Raw genomic sequence first — 18,215 nt, forward strand, 5'->3', positions numbered from 1 at the left:
AATTTCTTCCTGAACATTAGTTGAGTCAGTTTCATGTTCATTGACTCTTGGAATCATAAGGCCCCAGCGCTGTGAAAAAAAAAAGGAAAAAACAAACACTGTTTCCACAAATCTTAGCAAGAGCTTTTAAAGTCTGACATTCCTAGCTAAGGGATCAGTGCAGAGACCCACAAAGCACAAGCAAATGCTGGCCCAGAATGCAAATACCTTTCGTAAAAAAACAGCACTCAACCTTGATTGGAACTACTCAAGACCCTTTGAGGATGAGGTGGATTTCTGAGTGAGATTGTCTTGGTAAAGCCCCCGTCAATCACTCCCCTGTGAGGATGGTCGGATGGAGAGAGGGGGACTAAATGGCTGTGGCTTTCTGTGTGCATCCTGGCACACAGACCTGCTCTTTGTTTCAGCCAGCAGCAATGCCAGCAGCCCAAAGTCTTTTCATATCCACCACACCAACTGTCATAATTAAGCTGCAAATTCGCTAACAGCGAGATCCCCTTGCCACAGTGTACACTGCTACAGGGGTATCCATAAGTCAAGCTGTATTGGAATACATACAAGAGTCAAAAGCTAAAACAAATTTACATGCTTGAATGAATAACAAGCAGCACAATTTGTGATGAATGAAGTCACTCTATAGGCTTGGAGATCCTGAAATGTGAATGACAACTGTCAGAAAACCATTCTGATTCAATATGTTACATGCTGTGGTAAATACAGAAAACCAAGATTCCCTAGTGTTCTTTTTTAGTAATTCTTTTTTTCTCCAGGTTACTGGAATTAAATCCCTGCACTCAAATCCCTATACCTCTCTTATTATTTCTGTTGTTGATTGAATCCATTTCATATCATTGTTTTCAAGCAGGATCAAGTCTGCCTGTCTGTAGCACAGTGGGAACCGATTACAGACTATCCTTAGATGGCAGTATTCAACCATTGCAGAACAACAGGAAACTACTGTAGAGAGGAAGGAACTGCATGCTTCTGGAGGTCAAATTCTCCTTTAAAATCACAAACCACTTTGCAAAAAAGAACAATGTATACACAGGGAAAATGCAAGCCCCTAACATGATATAACATATAAATCCAGACAGATGTAAAGGATTTATAGAAGGTGACTCTATCATGGGGGGAAGAACTCAAATACTAGAAGCACCTTTGGAAAAGTGGGGTAAACTTGAAAATATGAACATGATTTTCTAGTCTTTCTTTAGTCTAATAATACAATTAGTAAACATGGACTTTATGGAAATGTTTATGTGAATTTAGTAATTTCTTCTAGTAAAAACACTGCTTTTCATCAGTCAACTACCAAGAACGGGAGATCAGAAGTTCTGACAGCACCTGAACACACCACGGCACAAGAATAAATGTCAAACCATCACCGAGCAGCCTGCAGCAGACTGTAAAGAAGGTAAAATCTCTGTTATAACCCTTGAACATTGATATGTGACATGCTAATATAAGGACCGCTTTCACTTCTGCTCATAAAGACAGAACTGACAATGAACTGGTAGAAGTGTAGTATACTGTAACCAGTATCCGAGCAATATTGAAGCTGAGTCACTTTGCTGTTGTGCTTTTCACTGTGGACTGTTTTCAGCTGGACTCTGTGGTTTGAAACGTTTTTCAAATGCTATATCATCACAGAAACTTTTCACTACTGAGCAGTTGTTTTCATAGAATACACAGACAAAAGAGGACCTGAACAAAAGTAGCCATTTCCAGTTGTTTTGTAGTGTAACATGTCTTATTGTTTGCACAGCTATCAGGCAAACAAACAGGAACTCAGGCTAATAACAGGCTTTCTCACGAGCTTGGCTGGTTTGAAGACTCACCATTAAGGACCTCACACGTAATCCATACTGCCTGGTGGACGGAGACACATATGAATAGTTGAATGAATTTTCATCCCCATAATTCATAGTGATTTTTTCTCCCTTTAAAAGGCATGACATTGTCAGTATTGAAAGCTCAGTCAGTTTTGCACGAGTAGTGTTTCCCATGTGAATGTTTATTTTGATTTGTACATTATCCATCGACAAATGTGAATTGTATCCTTGAACACGCACAGCATATATTTGCAATTTGATGTTGAAGTAGCATTTGACCCGTTAAGCCAAGTGGCTTTTACCCTAAATTGGACAGTGCCACAACAGAAAACCGCAAACACAATCTAAGTAGTAAGCATGAATAACTCATTTGACTTGATGCACCATTCTTGGTAGATCCACAATCTTTGCTCTGCTGGTGATTGCTTCAGAGTCTTAGCAGAGGTAGGGAAATTAAAATAATTAGATCAGAGCACCACATATGCCATGGCTCATACACTTGTCTGTTATTCATAAGATGCCTTTTTTTGCTTGTGCAGGGGTTATTTGGCCCTGTATGTTTCAACTGGCAGACAGGATTTGGATCAGTACCATTCAAATGTGAATATTTTATTAAAGGGATGGGCACCATTCTAGTGTAATTATTAGTAGTTTTAATGTTGTATTATCTGAGCAGAATGTAGTGGTCTAACATAGGTCATGGTGTGCTGTTTACAGAAGCTTGTTCTAACTGTTCTACCTGGTCTAAGGCAAACTGAAATGTGTTGCAATGCTGCAATTGGAGATAATTTCATAATTATTCAGGCTACATCCAAACATTTATATTCAACCTTGTATTGTTACAAATTACTGTGGGGCCCATAAATGTGATGATATCAATATCAATCATTCTAAATGTTATCTAAAATGTGGGTATCTATTATAAGTATCTCTTCTATCTTATACATGGTGTTTTAATGGATGCAACAGGTACATGCACATTATTTTGTAAAGCAGATTGTATATAATTGTGTTTACATGTTTTTACAACAAATTTAAACATAGATACCAGCTGATTTAGTTTCACCGAGTCTCATATTGGTAGAGAAAAATCAATAAACCATTAAATATGAATGGCCTTACAGCCTGGGTGGTTAAGAGCACTCGTTATTTTCACCTCGCAGAAATACTCCACTATTGACTGCATCTAACCTAAAGCAATATCACAAAACACAAATCTGAGCTTCATCTGAAACTCTCCTATTTTACATGCTACACTGAAGGGATATTAGTATTACCAATTGCTTCCTTTCAAGCAGAGAATAAAGACAAATGTAATTCTGTTGATGTCCCTATCCAGATGAAGGTGTCCCATAAATCATGCAGCATCACCCCTGGCTTGTTCCAACTGCTCTTTAATGGAGGACTTCTCACAGGGGCCATTTAAAAGAATCCACACAGCTCAGATTGAGAGTTTGATATGTGAATTATTTAACATAGTGCATACATATGACTCGTTGCTATAAAAAAAGGTGTAAGAACAAGATACATAATCTTCTTTTCTCTGTGTGTGTGTTAAGAATTAGAAAAGCTTAGGGAAATCAAATTGCTATAGACCCATTCACAATGTTTACAATAACTTCCAGGTAAAAAAAACAAAAAACAACTGTGTTCCGTACATACAATTTAACGGACCACCGCGTTTAACTATTTATCTTTAAATGTTATAGTTACGGCTGAAAATGACAGTAGAAATAAACAACTTTGCTGATTTCACTTATCTGCAACGTCAGCGCAACGTCACGTTGATTCAGTCTATTGATTTTGGATTGGAATGCCAGTTTAGATTAAGCAAATCTGATGTATTAATTTGATCAAAGTTTGTGAACTCAAAGATACTCAAAGATACTCAAATATACTCAAAGATACACGCTCACCGCGCCATCAGTGTAGTTTTCACCCGCAACAGTCTGTTATAAGTAAAGCAAAGTTAGCGGCTGATCATAGTTGGGCATTGAGCAGCGAAAGAGCCAGATATTTACCCTTGGTAGAGAACATAGACTGTTAATAATATACAGTCTATGGTAGAGACCAAACACAGAGCTTAAAGGAGTGACTATTGGACTTACATTCCTCAGGTGGCCAGAAACACAACTCCAAGTATGCCACAATGTGTAAATTACCTATAGCTCTTATTGTGAAGGTGGACATTTTTATGAAATAAAACTTCTATATTAACAACTTTGTCCAATAATCAGTAACTACTGATGCTAAATGCTATGCCTAAGCATGACCTTTCTTACAATATTAATGCGGTGTGAATTTTCCCAGTCGGGAATTCATTTTTCCCATTATTCAGACACCACATGTATGCAGCACCAAATGAAAGTGAAACATAATTCGTGTACCCGCCCTGTGATTCAGATCTGATCCAAAATTCAATGGGTTTTTCCATGGCCAACCCCAAGTTTCATGAAAATTAGGCCAGTAGCCTAGTTTTCCTGCTAATAGACAAACAAACAAACATACAAACAAACTGACAAACCAAACCAAAAATATAACCTCCTTGGCAGAGGAAATACATTTTCAAAAGTTTTTGTGTGTACAAAATAAAAGCTTGCCTCCTTCATTATTAAGCCCACACTGATACTGTATGTGTGTGTTAGCATTGCACATTTGAGTAGATTTTTTTAAAATTTAAAACACAAACAATTAAGGTACTGACATTATGAACAATTACTGCAACCAAATGCAAAGCAAACATGTTCATCACTGAATGACATTCAAATTCAATTACAGATTCAAGCAGCATTTCTATCGTATGAAAAAATAAATTCCTCACAGTGCACGTTTTTATTATCCAGAGAGAAAAAGCTTAAAACAAATGTTTGAAAATTTACAGCATGTTTTATTGTCTCTCCAGTAATCAGGTTTTTCTTGCAACTTCCGCACATATGCTCTATTGTGTACTGGACACAATGCTGTCTTGCGTGTTAAATATCAAAGATTTTCATCACACAAAGCACATTGAATCAACTTAAACAAGTGGACCCTACAAATCCATTCCAATATCTGTTATAGTGATGAAACACTGAGGGAAGGTGTATGCTCTGGATAAGTTGTTATTGCGCTGTTATTGAGCTTACATTCACCTCTGTGATATAAATAAGACAAATACCCCCTTTAATCTCAAACACTGAAGAGCAGTGATGCAGCAGAGTACTGGTGATCAGAAATATGGAGAATTTAGGAAGTGATCCTTGTCATTACTGTGAGGAGGCTAGTGCTGGGCAAGGTAAGGTCACCAGCATGACAGCATAAGGTCATCAGCACCATGCTAGTACGCCTGCTGCTCCTTAGGCCTGACCCCGTCAAAGTCAAGTGTTGAGCTGCTAATGCCCCTTAACCCAGCGTGTGCAGCACGAGAAGCTCTCACCGATGCTTTATGGCCGGACGTAGCCACTGGCATTACTGATGAAGCCAACACTCCTAATTGTCTCTGCGTGATTCCCAGGCTTGACCCAAACTTGGCTTCCACTTTATCTCCCTCTCGTCTGTCTCCACTCCACTTTTTTGCCAGCGCTGCACCCATAGCGGGACAGCTGGCACACTTCCAGGAGCATCAAAAATATTGTCAGGACCACTCTCTGTGCTACTGCTACCCTCCTCTCCAAATTAACCTTTAAATCAAAGATGGAGTCCTCTCCTCTCCTCCCCTGCATCTCCCTCATCTTGTCCTCTGGGTGAATTAATAAAACCCTAATTTCCTCATTAGCCCTGTCAATTCATGCAGGGAGTAATAGGCACTACTTGGGGAAGTGCTCTCTTACATACAAAAATGTACCGTTGACAATTAGCTTCCTGGGAGCTTTTATGGGAGGAGGGTTGTCTTTTGGCTTCAATTTGTGTGTTTAATTCTCTGTGTGTGTGTGTGTGTGTGTGTGTGTGTGTGTGTGTGTGTGTGTGTGTGTGTGTGTGTGCGCGCAGCGGTTGTTCAGACAGTCAGTGTTCCTGCTTTTCCAATTTTACAGGAACACTCGCTGTTTTCTTACTATTGTAACAGAAACCTTTACATCACAATGATTTGAGTTAGACAGTAGGACACAAGGAGGGTGCTGACAATCTCAGTCAAACTTTTCTCAGTCTGTCTCAGTCTGTCCAGACGACCACGGCCACAGCTACCATTAAGAACACTGAGGTCACGTCCTCTGTGTTTTCTCTGGCAATTTGCAGGTTTTAGTTAACTGGGGGAGTTAACATTCTATCACAAACTTGAACATGTGTTTGTATTTTATGAGCTGATTCCAGTATAGACTTAATATGTTTAATTTGACAACTGTTAGGCCAACAGAATGATATAAAACATGACTAAAATTCTACAGCATGCCAGCAGCTCAGTAAGGCTGTACTTACACATAGTAGTGCTTTAAAATAAATGCTATGTATGCATAATGATTGTTAACATATGTTTACCAGGTATACTGTTTAGTATGTTCACCGTCTAATATTTCTTTATTGGCTGGTGACCAAAGTCTGAATGCGAAGTTGTCTGGTCAAAATCTTCTGAAATAGGTGGAGGGTGCTTCGGGGCGGATTTGGACTCATAATCTCAATATATCTAAATTCTGGCTTCAGTTCTGCACATGACATCCTGAGTTTTTTATAGGGGTCTGACAACTCAGTAACCATATAACAACAGTCTTACTGCCCCTGCGTTGTAAAATCATTAGCGCTTTGTGGCCTTCCAAGTGGCCGATAAACAACTCAAGACAGGTAACTGCCCTTATGGGAGACATCAAGGATAACAATGTGTCTGTATGTGCTAAATTTCAAGCCAATGGATTCTGGTGTGAGAAGTGTTTGTTGATGAGTTTTATGCCAGCTTGTCCCACTAAAGCAGATTTTTAACTGGACAAAATCTCAACAAGCACTTGGACATTTTTTTTCCAGAGCTTCCAACTGCATCTCATAGTTTTCCTCAGCGGAGGATGTTCTCATCTTCTCCATGACAACTAAGCAAACTCCATTTGCTAAGAAAGACTTCAAGATGCATTTGAAAGCAAAACAAACTAGTAAGAGACCCTTCTCATAAGATTCTTTACTGCTTCTAGGTTAAAAAGAAGAGCTCTCATCCTCTCCATGACACCTGAGCAAACTCAGTTTGCATTATGGAATGCATAAAAATAAAAATAAATAAAAAATAAAGCTACTATGTTATTTTTATTGTCAGATCAAGAATGAACCTTCATCCTCAACATACTTACATACAAATACCCTCCTGTCTCTCCTGTATTTGATGTATACTACGTGTTTACAGATATTAAAAATCAAAGCAATTTTAAAGGTCATCTTTGCAGTAAATATATATTTATAATTACACATTAATAATAATAACAATGATATAAGAATAGCATCAAATCTAACCAATCTGTGTTACATACAATTCACATAATTTCCTGTTCTCCCTGAAATTATAGCTTCCACATATTCAGGATGTGTTTTGAGGGTGTGACATTTGTCGATGTGTACGTGTGTACACGTGTGCAACATCAACAACCTTCGTGGACTAGCAGCACTCCTGTGACATGCACAGAGATCCTCATCCGCCTGAGGGCAGAGTGGCTGACAGTGGTATGCTCAGTTCCCCCTAAACCTCTCTGACAGGTCACATGGTGACTCATCGTAACTATGGGAGGAAAACAACATTGGGTGGAACAACTACAGCTTTTGAAGCAGAGGTCGGTGGTTAGATGTCGGGGCAGGGGGTCACAGGTTTCTCTAAGGTACACTGTCATAAAACTAGTGAGGTGTTATTGTTTTCTTTGACAACTTTGGGGTAATATAATGGAACACACTGTCATTTTGTCATGTGCAGGGCCCTGCAGTGCAAAAAAACTACAGCTTTCCAACAGAGTGAAAGGTTGTCTTGGAGAGCTGTTGCTGTTTCAGGAGAGATGCAAGTTTGTGAGAAAAGTGGAATTTTGCATTTTTCTCTGCTATACATTTCGTATCTAGTAAGTGTGAATAACCAGTTTGTTTTATATGTGAATATAAAAAGTGCTTTCTATTGCAATTCGAGCCCAAATTACACTCCTAGTTTAAGGTTGTGTCTAGATCTACTTTGACTGTAAACTCGTGAAACTGACTTTGTAATAGTTGTTATAAACATGACCAGATTTGACTTTTAAACCACATGCTATATGAAAGCTTGATGGTTTAATGGACACTCATATCATTTTACAGTAATCACTTTTGATGTGATAAAGATCTGATATCAAATCACTGACAATCTGACATTAAAAGTCATAATTTGATTGCTCTTAACATAGCACATTGACAAAAAGCATGTTTGATTAGCAAGAACTCTGTCAGAGTCGTTTTCCAGATAAATATGTGATGTGATGGTTGACGTTTGTGGTTTCATGTGACTTGGGGACTCAGTCATGGGGCTGACGTTCAAAGCCGGCACACAGGGGGGAACGAGCTCGGTGCAGAGTATTGGCTAGAGGAGCATGGCTGGTGATGCTGAGGGAAGATGGTGTTCTTTATTGGAGGGTGTTTTCTCAGTCTCAGCACAGCAGGACATCACAGGCTTGCACTGTCAACACATGCCTTTAATGCTGCAAGTTTTCAAAAGAAGCATCAAAAAGCTCTCCCCATGCTGTTGAGAGTCATTTTATTTTTGTCTAATGTTTTTACAAATCATTAACGGGGCTCCTAAATCGTGAGAGCCTTTTGGATAAATAGTTGCATTTTACAGCTCAAAGCCAAGCTGTCAAGATTGGCATGTGTAATTATAAATATTTGTTTTGACAAAAACACAAAAGAGCAAAGGAGTTTCAAGGACAGATGAACGCAGTTGGCTATCATGAAAGTAATGAATCAGTTAAAGTGAAGTGTTTTTAATCCTGTTTTGTGGAGCATTTTGGGCTGCCTCCCTGCATGAAAGGTGTTATAACAAGTTATTATTATTTTAGTTTAATTAGTATAAGTGCGTCATCTGTATTAATCAATTTGCAGATGTTATACGACTGAAACAAGATGAAATAGGTGTAACGCTGTCCATGGTCCTGAACCTGCTGCTACATTATCCTCTGCATATATGAAGTCAGCAATAATTGACCGTTTGCTAAACCCCTCCCCCAAACCGCTCTTGTCTAATCACAGCTTAGCAACCATAACTAGGCACGACAGGCCTGTCAAGCTTTGGATCTTTCCACATGCTGAAGAGGTGTGCATTTCCATTAGGAGACACTAGGTGTCTAAAGAGTGGGGTTGTGCCTTTTATTTGAAACCTGTTTACAGGGTTCATGCTTCAAAACAAGTCAGCTGGAGAGTTTTCAACCAACAAAGCTAATGTAGGCCCAAATTAGCTAGTTAACAGGGATGATCAAACCTGCCAGCAGCAGTTGCGTGTTTTAGCTGCCAAATCAGTGGTTGTAAGCCAGAATGAGCAGCTGCTTTTGCCTGCCTAAAATTAGGATTCATTGTTATTAAATGTTACAATGAACGTCAATTGCTAAATCTGCCACCATTTGTATTGTGAACTGCACAGGTGCCATTCTAGAATGGAAAGCTTGATATGCTTAGCAACTGTCACTAAGGGGGTAGAGGCTTAGCGACGGGTCATTTACACTAAACAAGGTTACTTTTATGGCTTCAAACATTGCTTCCCTCGTCCTACTTAATGGAAAGCAATCACCATTGTGTCTGCAGTCTTACCTGGTATTTGCTGTGCCCACATTTCTATTTGCACTTCACATGGCTTGTACGGAAAGTTCCAAACATAAACTTGTACTTTTTTTTAAATCTCAAAGTTTGTCGCTTGAAGTCAGTTGTTACCTCTGTCTCACTTAATCCTTGCGTTTCCACTAACGTAAAAAAAATACAAAATGATATTTTCAAGGCGGAGCGCTTTGAAAATGTTTAGCACAGAAACACTTTTTGAGGTACAGGAGTCGAGTGCATATTCACCCCCTCTCTTTCCTTCCTCTCAGTGTTTCAAAGTTGTGATAAGATGTGACAGTCTATCAAACCTCAGCGAGGGTTTTATACCATCCACGCTGCAGTGCTCAGTTATCTCAGTGGCATTTTGCTGGCGATATAACAGAGAATCAATTATGAGTACACAGATATGTGAAAGGTTTAGTCGGCAAAAGATGCTTCTTGACAGTTTGATGATGTGATGGCGGTAAATAAGCTCCATACATTTTTTCCTGAGCTAAAAATACTATCCCCTTGAGCAAACGGCTGTATGTTAAGATAAAGAGAGGGGAACAGCCTGTACAAAGACACAGAATGTGAAATTACAGCCATGAAAATAAATAAATGATAGTAATGATTTGGGTGATGTGAACTCCCGGCACTTTAATCTTTTGTCCAAATATTCATTGTCTCTGGGTACCTAAAAAGAAATACAGTAAATTGTTTGTACAGACATGGATATGGCAATGTTTGCAAGGAATGCAAACCTAAATGTACGCATTTAAAAAAAGAAAATGCAATACAATGTGTCATTGTCAGACTATACTAATATATAAATCATCTCTTCATTTGACTGAAAAGTTGCACTTTTTAGCTCTCTAAACTGGTTAAGAAAATAATATACCTGCACATTCAGCTTCTTCTGATAAATACTTACCATAAAATGTAACCAATAAGTAGCCAACTGCATTATTTGAAAAAGATATGCTACTGTTTGATGTTGAGTATGCACCAGGAAATCTAATGCAGATATGTATGCAAACTAGTATGCAAAACAATAGAATTTGATATTGAATATTTTACACTGAATTATAAAGAATTCAGTGCTGAGACAAAATGTTTTAAAATCAAATCTATAGGAGAGGGAATGGGGATCCGGGTCCTCATTTTCTCTCAAGCAAGAGGCAAAGGGTTAGTCAAAAGATTTTGAGATGGAATGACACACCTTTTTGGATTCTAAAAGAAAAGGCCTTAGAGGCTTCATAGCTGCTGTTGATATAGCTCCACTGAGCTGCAAACACTTCAAACGACTCAGGAAAAGGCATGCAGGAACTCCCAAAAGGCTTTCTAATCAAATGTCACAAGACTTTCATGGAAACAGTGAAGCAATTCACCCTATGGCAATGCCAGAAAAATGGCAAACGCCAACACATCAAGAGAGACTTTGTTTGTTTCTAAAACCTCTTAACCTTGTTGGCAGTGGCCAGATGCCCCTTGTGCTGATATTGTGATGGATTGTTTGTTTGGCTGAGCTCAGTTTTTATACATAACTGAACAGTAATAGAATATTGATCCAATTATAATAACCTGATGTGTCAAACATAGTGTGTTTTACAGGAATCGTTCAATGCCAGAGTCAAAGAGTTTCAGAAAGATGTTCATTTTGTCAAAATACTAATAAAAGATGCTTTTCTTCGGTCGGTAACAACTACCAAAACACAAATATTCTTTTCACTATTTTATTTCCATATAACACACCCTAACAAAGTCTACACTCAGGCTACTGTATAAAAAAATGAATTGTGCTCTGTCATGAGAGGTGCTTGTTTGTTCACAAAGACACTGCTGTCCCTAAGGACTTATTGATTGTGTGGGGTCCTCTGCCTTGCTCCCAGCTAGAAAAGCACTGCTTCAGATGGGGACAGAGAGGATCTCAACTGAGTAAAGACAGCTGCTTTGTTTCCTTTTGCTTTCTTTCTGTCTGGGTTTGACATGGAGATTCGTTAGGCAGGATACATTGAGTGGCAAAGTGCTTTTTGGCCTTTTTTGGAGTTGCTGTTAAAATTAATAGACAATCCACCTACGGGTATAGAGGACAGGAGGATACGGTCATGCCACACTTGCATGCTCATCCAGGTGCGTATATGCTGCTGATGACAAATGGGAAAGGACACACATTAGCCCTCTGCGTACCTGACGCAGCTTCTTACCCGGTAATGGATTCACCTCTGTGCCATCATCACCTTCTATTAGGCCCAGGACAGAATCAATAGTTTTCTAAATGCAGCTGAATCATTCATCATAACAGGGCTGGGGTTGTCCCCCTCATCTACCGCCTGCTACCTCTCAGACCTGCCTTACTTGTTTTCCCACCTAATATAGAGAATTGAGTACCCATTTGTAAAAAACGCCAAAAGAAAAAAAGTTTTCATCAAGCTGCGTACAAGTGTCATCAATTTCACAGATTCGGGCCGTCAAATGGCACCTTACCTAAATCAAACATGAAGATTTTCAGACATCACAAAAGCAGATAATCTTAACTGACACGGGATAATCTTCTCTTGGAAGCCGGGGACATTTCAATACACATTAAAAAACACAATACATCTGATGGCATTGTCTGACCCTTAAAGACATGTGTCTGGAGGAGATAAGTTCTTAATGCAGCAGCAGCAGCAAGACATTTTTAAGATAAAAGTGGCATTTTTATGGTTTTATGAAATCAAGGGGGAAAGCATTGTGTGGATGATTAAGGAGTTAAATTCAAAATGAGTTTTCCGCTCAATTAATAATTAATATACAGTACAAAGGTTTTGGAAAATCAAATATAGATACCTTTCATCTTCAGCAAAATTCCTGTGGTTTTATAAAAAATGAGTCTCTATGGGGAAACTGCACACTAAATCCACGGAGTGTATCGTGACAGAACTCTGTTTATCTTTTGTTTTTATTGCTTTCTGAAATGCATATTGTGTTTTGTTTTATTGATGAGTTACTTTTTCCGTTGGTAATCACCATGATAAACAATTGGAAACTATTTCAAACGGACAGGATAGCCTCATAACAGATTAAAGAATGAGTTTTTTTCCATATATAATGGTGGTCATATCTGGGATATTTTTTAATACAAGCTTGATGAATTGCTTAATGTCAATATGGAAAATCAAACAGCTATCAACTGAAGAGGCCAGTCTAATTCTTAGAACAGGATCGCCTCACCATGGGATCCTTGTGAAGTCAGCTGTGGGGAGCACCAGTCGGGCCTGGCCTTTATTCTGCCAGCATTCTTTTGGGAGGCTGGGCACTGGCTGCTAGGACATGATTAATTGCTGCAATAAAGCTCATTATGGAGATTAAGTAGGAGTTACAGGAGCATTATTGATCACTGTCCTTTAAATAACCTTAAAGTTGCTTGTTTGTGCATGTTTGTGTGACGCTGGTCAATGCTGAGGGCAAAATGGGAGGAAGGGGCTCAATGCAATGTTTCTCCAAGACATTAACTGATGACATAAAATCAGTTCCTGGAAGGAAATGTGAAACTTGTTTGCATGACTGCAGTGGCATAAGGCCTTTACATGTCATACAGTCTTACAACAATAGGTGCAAAAGATCATGTTTAAACGCACCACGTCCACCATCATCTCCTTAAATTATACTGCTATTGGCAGACTTACAGACATACTATTTTAAGGAATATAGGATTAGGCTAAATTACATGAGCTAAGGATCAAAACATTCAAAATATCTCCTAAAAAGAGCATCTCAGATGATTTAGTGCTTTTTAGCATTACAATTTCAAAGAAATATTATGTTAAGATATTACCATAGCTTCAATATTACCATTGTTTTTGATGATGTAATGGATTTTGGTGTATGTTTAGAGTCAAGTGAAGTTATTTGGATTAAATACCTGCATTGTCATGGTAATATATGCCAAATAATGGCTATACAACAGCAAATAAGTGTGGCTGCTGCTCTTTAAGTTTTGTTTTTTTTTGCAATCCTGCAATACGTCACTGACATGATTTGTTAATCTACTACCTACCTCACTGATGTCATGCACATGTATATGTTAAAGAGTAAGCTGAATCATATTGTTATTATCTCACAGCTCTTATTTACTGTATAAAAAAGGAATTATAATACATTGATTCTTTTATTCGTTACTCATCTTTTGTTACCTAAATCCCTTTTGTAAATCCTCTTATCCCTTCTAGCTTCTGCAAACCCTTGCATTGACGACAAACCCCCGAATCTCTCAGTGCAATATATGAAAGCTTTTGTATTTTCTGATCCTTTGTTAACTCCTCTCGTATGAATAGACTATCGATAATGCCATTCAAACTTTAATATGCTTTCAACCATTTTATCTGCAACTGGTAAACTAGTCACACATGAGTATTTGTGTTGGACTGCACAAACACATCCAATGTAACTATGGTTAACCATACTTATAGTCAATGAGACTTTTAAGCCCATTGTGCTTGTCAAGGTCAAAACTTGTACATGTGTTGTGGCTCACACATTCATTAAGGCAAGGAAAAAAAAACAGAGTTGTCTGCTAAAGACCTGAGAGCAATGCATGACAATGAAAGGCTGAGATCCACAGCAAGGCTCCTGAATATAACACACCTGGCAGCTTTCCCTTCTTTTTTAATATCAAAGTCACCATGTATTTGTCAAGAGCCTGGCCAGGGTCAAGTGTAGGTAGTTTAAAGTGGCCATATTATGCTCATTTTCAGGTTCATAATTGTAATTTGAGATTGTATCAGAATAGGTTTACATGGTTTAATTTTCAAAAAACACCATCTTTTTGTTGTACTGCACATTGCTGCAGCTCCTCTTTTCACCCTGTGTGCTAGGTAAGAATTACATGAGCTAGCTAGCTGTTTCTCCAACTTCGACCTGTACAAGGCAGGATTAGCTGGGAGACTTCTTCTAAACGAGGGTGCACTTCCAACTTTGCATGGAATACCTGCAGAACAGGGACATGTAAGTAGTTCTATACAATTTATTTTGTAGATTAGGGTGAATTTGTGTGTGTTGTAGCAGTGTTTTTCCATTGAGAACAAGCTAGCATGCCAACGGTTAGCCCCCTAGCCCCCTCGTTTCGGCTAATGACGTAGAAAGCCGTGCAGATTTTGAACAGCTCACCCGGAGACTGAAGGCAGGACACATTCAGAAACCCATATCTCACTCAAAACAGCATGGATGTTTTTTTTTCAAAGTTTGTATGCGTGTGGAAGCACCAGAAACACGAAATCCCAGAAGAAGGCTGCTTCTGCATAAACTGACATTTTTATAATATTTGGGGTGCCTATTGTAGTGGGTGCACATATATGTATAAATAGTATTGTATTATAATAATAATAATAATAATAATAATTATATATTATAATATTGTAATTGTAATGATGTTTTGAGAAACTTAAGTGTTAATGTTGTTTGCTCAGGTCAGCTCACCCTATAATCACCTGTGTAGGTGGTATGGTCAGTCCTGACATGGACCATGTAGATTCTGTCTAGTTATATCTCAAGGTAACTTCATAAAAACACTCACAAAATAGTCACCTGATTAATACATGGATTTCTTGGCAACATCATCACTGCTTGCGCACGCAACCGAGGGGCAGAAAGAAGACGTGTTTTGTGTAGCTAGTTGTAGTAGCAGCATAGCGTAAGTCAAAATGCCAAGGAGTTGTTGCGTGGTTAATTGTACAAACAGAGCCAGTGATGGATGCCTGATATTTAACATACCTAGTGGGGAAGCATGCTTTTGGTAAAAGGTTAGATTGGGGTCATATGCAAGAGTCAGGCTCCCATTGTATCAATCAGAAAAGTTGCAGCTTGTTCAGTTGTTCAGCTAAGTGATATCTACCTGTCAGGGCTGGAGTACTCGAGTCCGGACCGTAGACAGTTAAAGGTCCGGACTCGAGACAAGTTTAGACTGCTAGCTAAAGCTACGCCAATGTTTTGCTAATGTTAGCACAACAGCGTTAGCCTAGCAGCTAGGTAAATATTATGACTGCCTTCGGAGTTTCTTATATCTGCGTCCATGTTGTCAACATAAGACCTGTGGCGTTAGTGCTCCTTTTGTACCATCATTTTATTGAATGAAATATTAAGCTTCGCTCCTACGAGATGGGTGGGTTTTTATTACGTTACACACAAAGCTAACTGGCTATAGTTAGCCTGTACGTATGCTAGTGGACATTAGCTAACGTTGCCGAGACAGCGGCAGTAGAGTTTCAGCGAGCTAACCACGACAGTGTTGTCGCCCTCTCGCCCACAATCAACCTTTGCTGCTAAAAACAGTCAACCTGCCGTGATGGTTTTAAATGGAGACACACATATCGTACCTTTTCCCAGGAATCCTGGCCGTTATTTTAAGGCATAAACCAACCATAGAGGTACACTCAGGGGTAACCCTGCTGCTAACATTGGCTATTACATTAGCCTAAAATGATAATAGCCATACATATATATATCACAGTAACACTGCAAAATTAAAGACAGACAAACAGATCCAACTAAAATTACGTTTTATTGAGTCAGCAGTTATATACAAACAATAAGGAACGCTTTTTGCAGTAGCGGACCAGCTCACCAATCTGGCTTTCTGCCCCTGGTATGCGCACGCACCCTGTAATGTTTGTAAACAGGAAACCCGTCTATAGAAGACATGGGCAATGTGTTAATTGTCATTTAATATCTAATCTATTGTATGAAACTGAACATCAGTTCTTGATAAATAAGCCCCTGGTGTTCTGGGGAATTCAAATGAACATAAAGAAAAAATAAATATATCTTCTGCTATTGCTGTGCAGGACCACAAATAAACAAACAAATAAACAATTAATTGATAGGTGGCCTTTCACACCACATATGTTAAAAGGTGTACATTTTGTCTTGTAGGCGATAAATAAGGAAATACTTGAGACACAGTACAGCCACATTCCAAGATTTTTGTGACAAAGGTGAAGAAATAAATATATTCTGAAACCTTCTATTGCATATTTGGCCACATAAGGGCCGATCAGTTCAAGTCAAGCTCCAACACTCTTCCATCAGCACCATAAGTTGTCAAATGAGACAGGCCAGGAGATCAGCACCTGCTCCTACCATGCGGTTGACGGGTGTTAACCTGTCACTCATTCTCCAATTTACCCCGCTACTCACCATTGGATTCACGTTTCCAGTCAGACCAATCACAGCACACAGTCGCCTCCAAGAAGGGAAAACTCATTTAGAGTGATGACGACAGCGGCTCGGGTTGGTGCAGCATTTGTCATGATCGTCACGTCCTTGAATAAAAGGACCTATTCCTATCACGCTAATATAATGCCGGGCTGCATATGTCACGCTCAGCACAGGCATGTGGGCGTTTTGAGCATGTCAGCAAGATAAGCGAATAGCAGGGTGCATGTTCACATGCCTTATCAAACTATGCCAGGAGAGGGTTTTGCCTGCAGTTTTTTTTTTTTTTTTTACAATGGTACAACCGCAAAGACGCAATTACCGTATATGCATGTGATGCAGGTGGGCAAGAAAAGAGAGGAGTGGGAGTATGTTGAAAAAATAGGTCAATTATATCTAACAGAATATAATACAGAATATAAAAAAATGTTTTTATATAGCCTATGTATATATAATACCTGATGATTGTGAGACAATCTAGTGTTTGCAATACCTGAAGGCCATGATGTGACTGCCAAAGCACAAACACATACCCAAGTACATACACTCCAGAGTCACCTAGTGAACATATAACAGAGCAGTTGATGACACAAAACTATAATGGAAGTTTATAGCCCTTAGGCCAGGATTAATTTGGAGATATCCAGCCCTGGGACTTTCCCTCTTGATACTGTACTTACTCTGTTTAGGCAGTAAAATAAAGTCAAAAAATAATTCCCTAAACTGTTTACCATAACCTTATCTGCACCTGCTTATCATGCAGTATGTAGGACAAATACCTCTGGCTCTACAGATAAGTCAAGGGCACAGAGTTGAACTCAGGCCTTATTTAGTGCTCCTACAAGCTCTCCAGTTCACTATCAGTAATCTACAGGTGAGTAAGCATGGGCTAGTAGACTGGAGTTTGGCAGATAGAGATAAGCAGAATCATTGATGTGGGACACTTTGGCATCATTTCATTCCCAGGCCTATTACACCTTATTAATCTCTGCTCCAGTTGTTTTCTAAATCCCACAATACAAATAAGGCAGCTCCTTTGACTCAGCAGCTCTCTAAACCCAGCCCAGACACACACTTCCAGCATCAACCTAAACATTATTTGAAAGTATTTTAGGTTAGTAATTAAACTCCCCCTTGTGAGCATCCCTATTAACTCGACTTTTGATCACCCGGTGGCTTGATATGTGGAGTGGGTGGTTTCAGCAAGCATGTAAATGTGAATTTTGTCTCCTGTCCACAGATGAAACATTACAAAACATCAAAAAGTCTGATTTGTTTAAGCTCTGCATCCTGGCCTCATTAAGGTACACAAAACGTTTGATTGATAAAAGATGTGTACTTTTCATAAATACTGCCTTCATCTCCAGCTCTGAAAAACTGAATGGCTTTCACTTTTAAATACACTTTAGATTTAACCAAAACACCAAACTACGTCTTGCATGAAATTAAAACAATGGGGCTTGCACAGTTGAACAAATGGTAAATGGAGGGGAAAAAGGTAAT

Source organism: Sander lucioperca, chromosome 10 (genome assembly GCF_008315115.2).
Source record: "Sander lucioperca isolate FBNREF2018 chromosome 10, SLUC_FBN_1.2, whole genome shotgun sequence".
Taxonomy (NCBI): Eukaryota; Metazoa; Chordata; class Actinopteri; order Perciformes; family Percidae; genus Sander; species Sander lucioperca.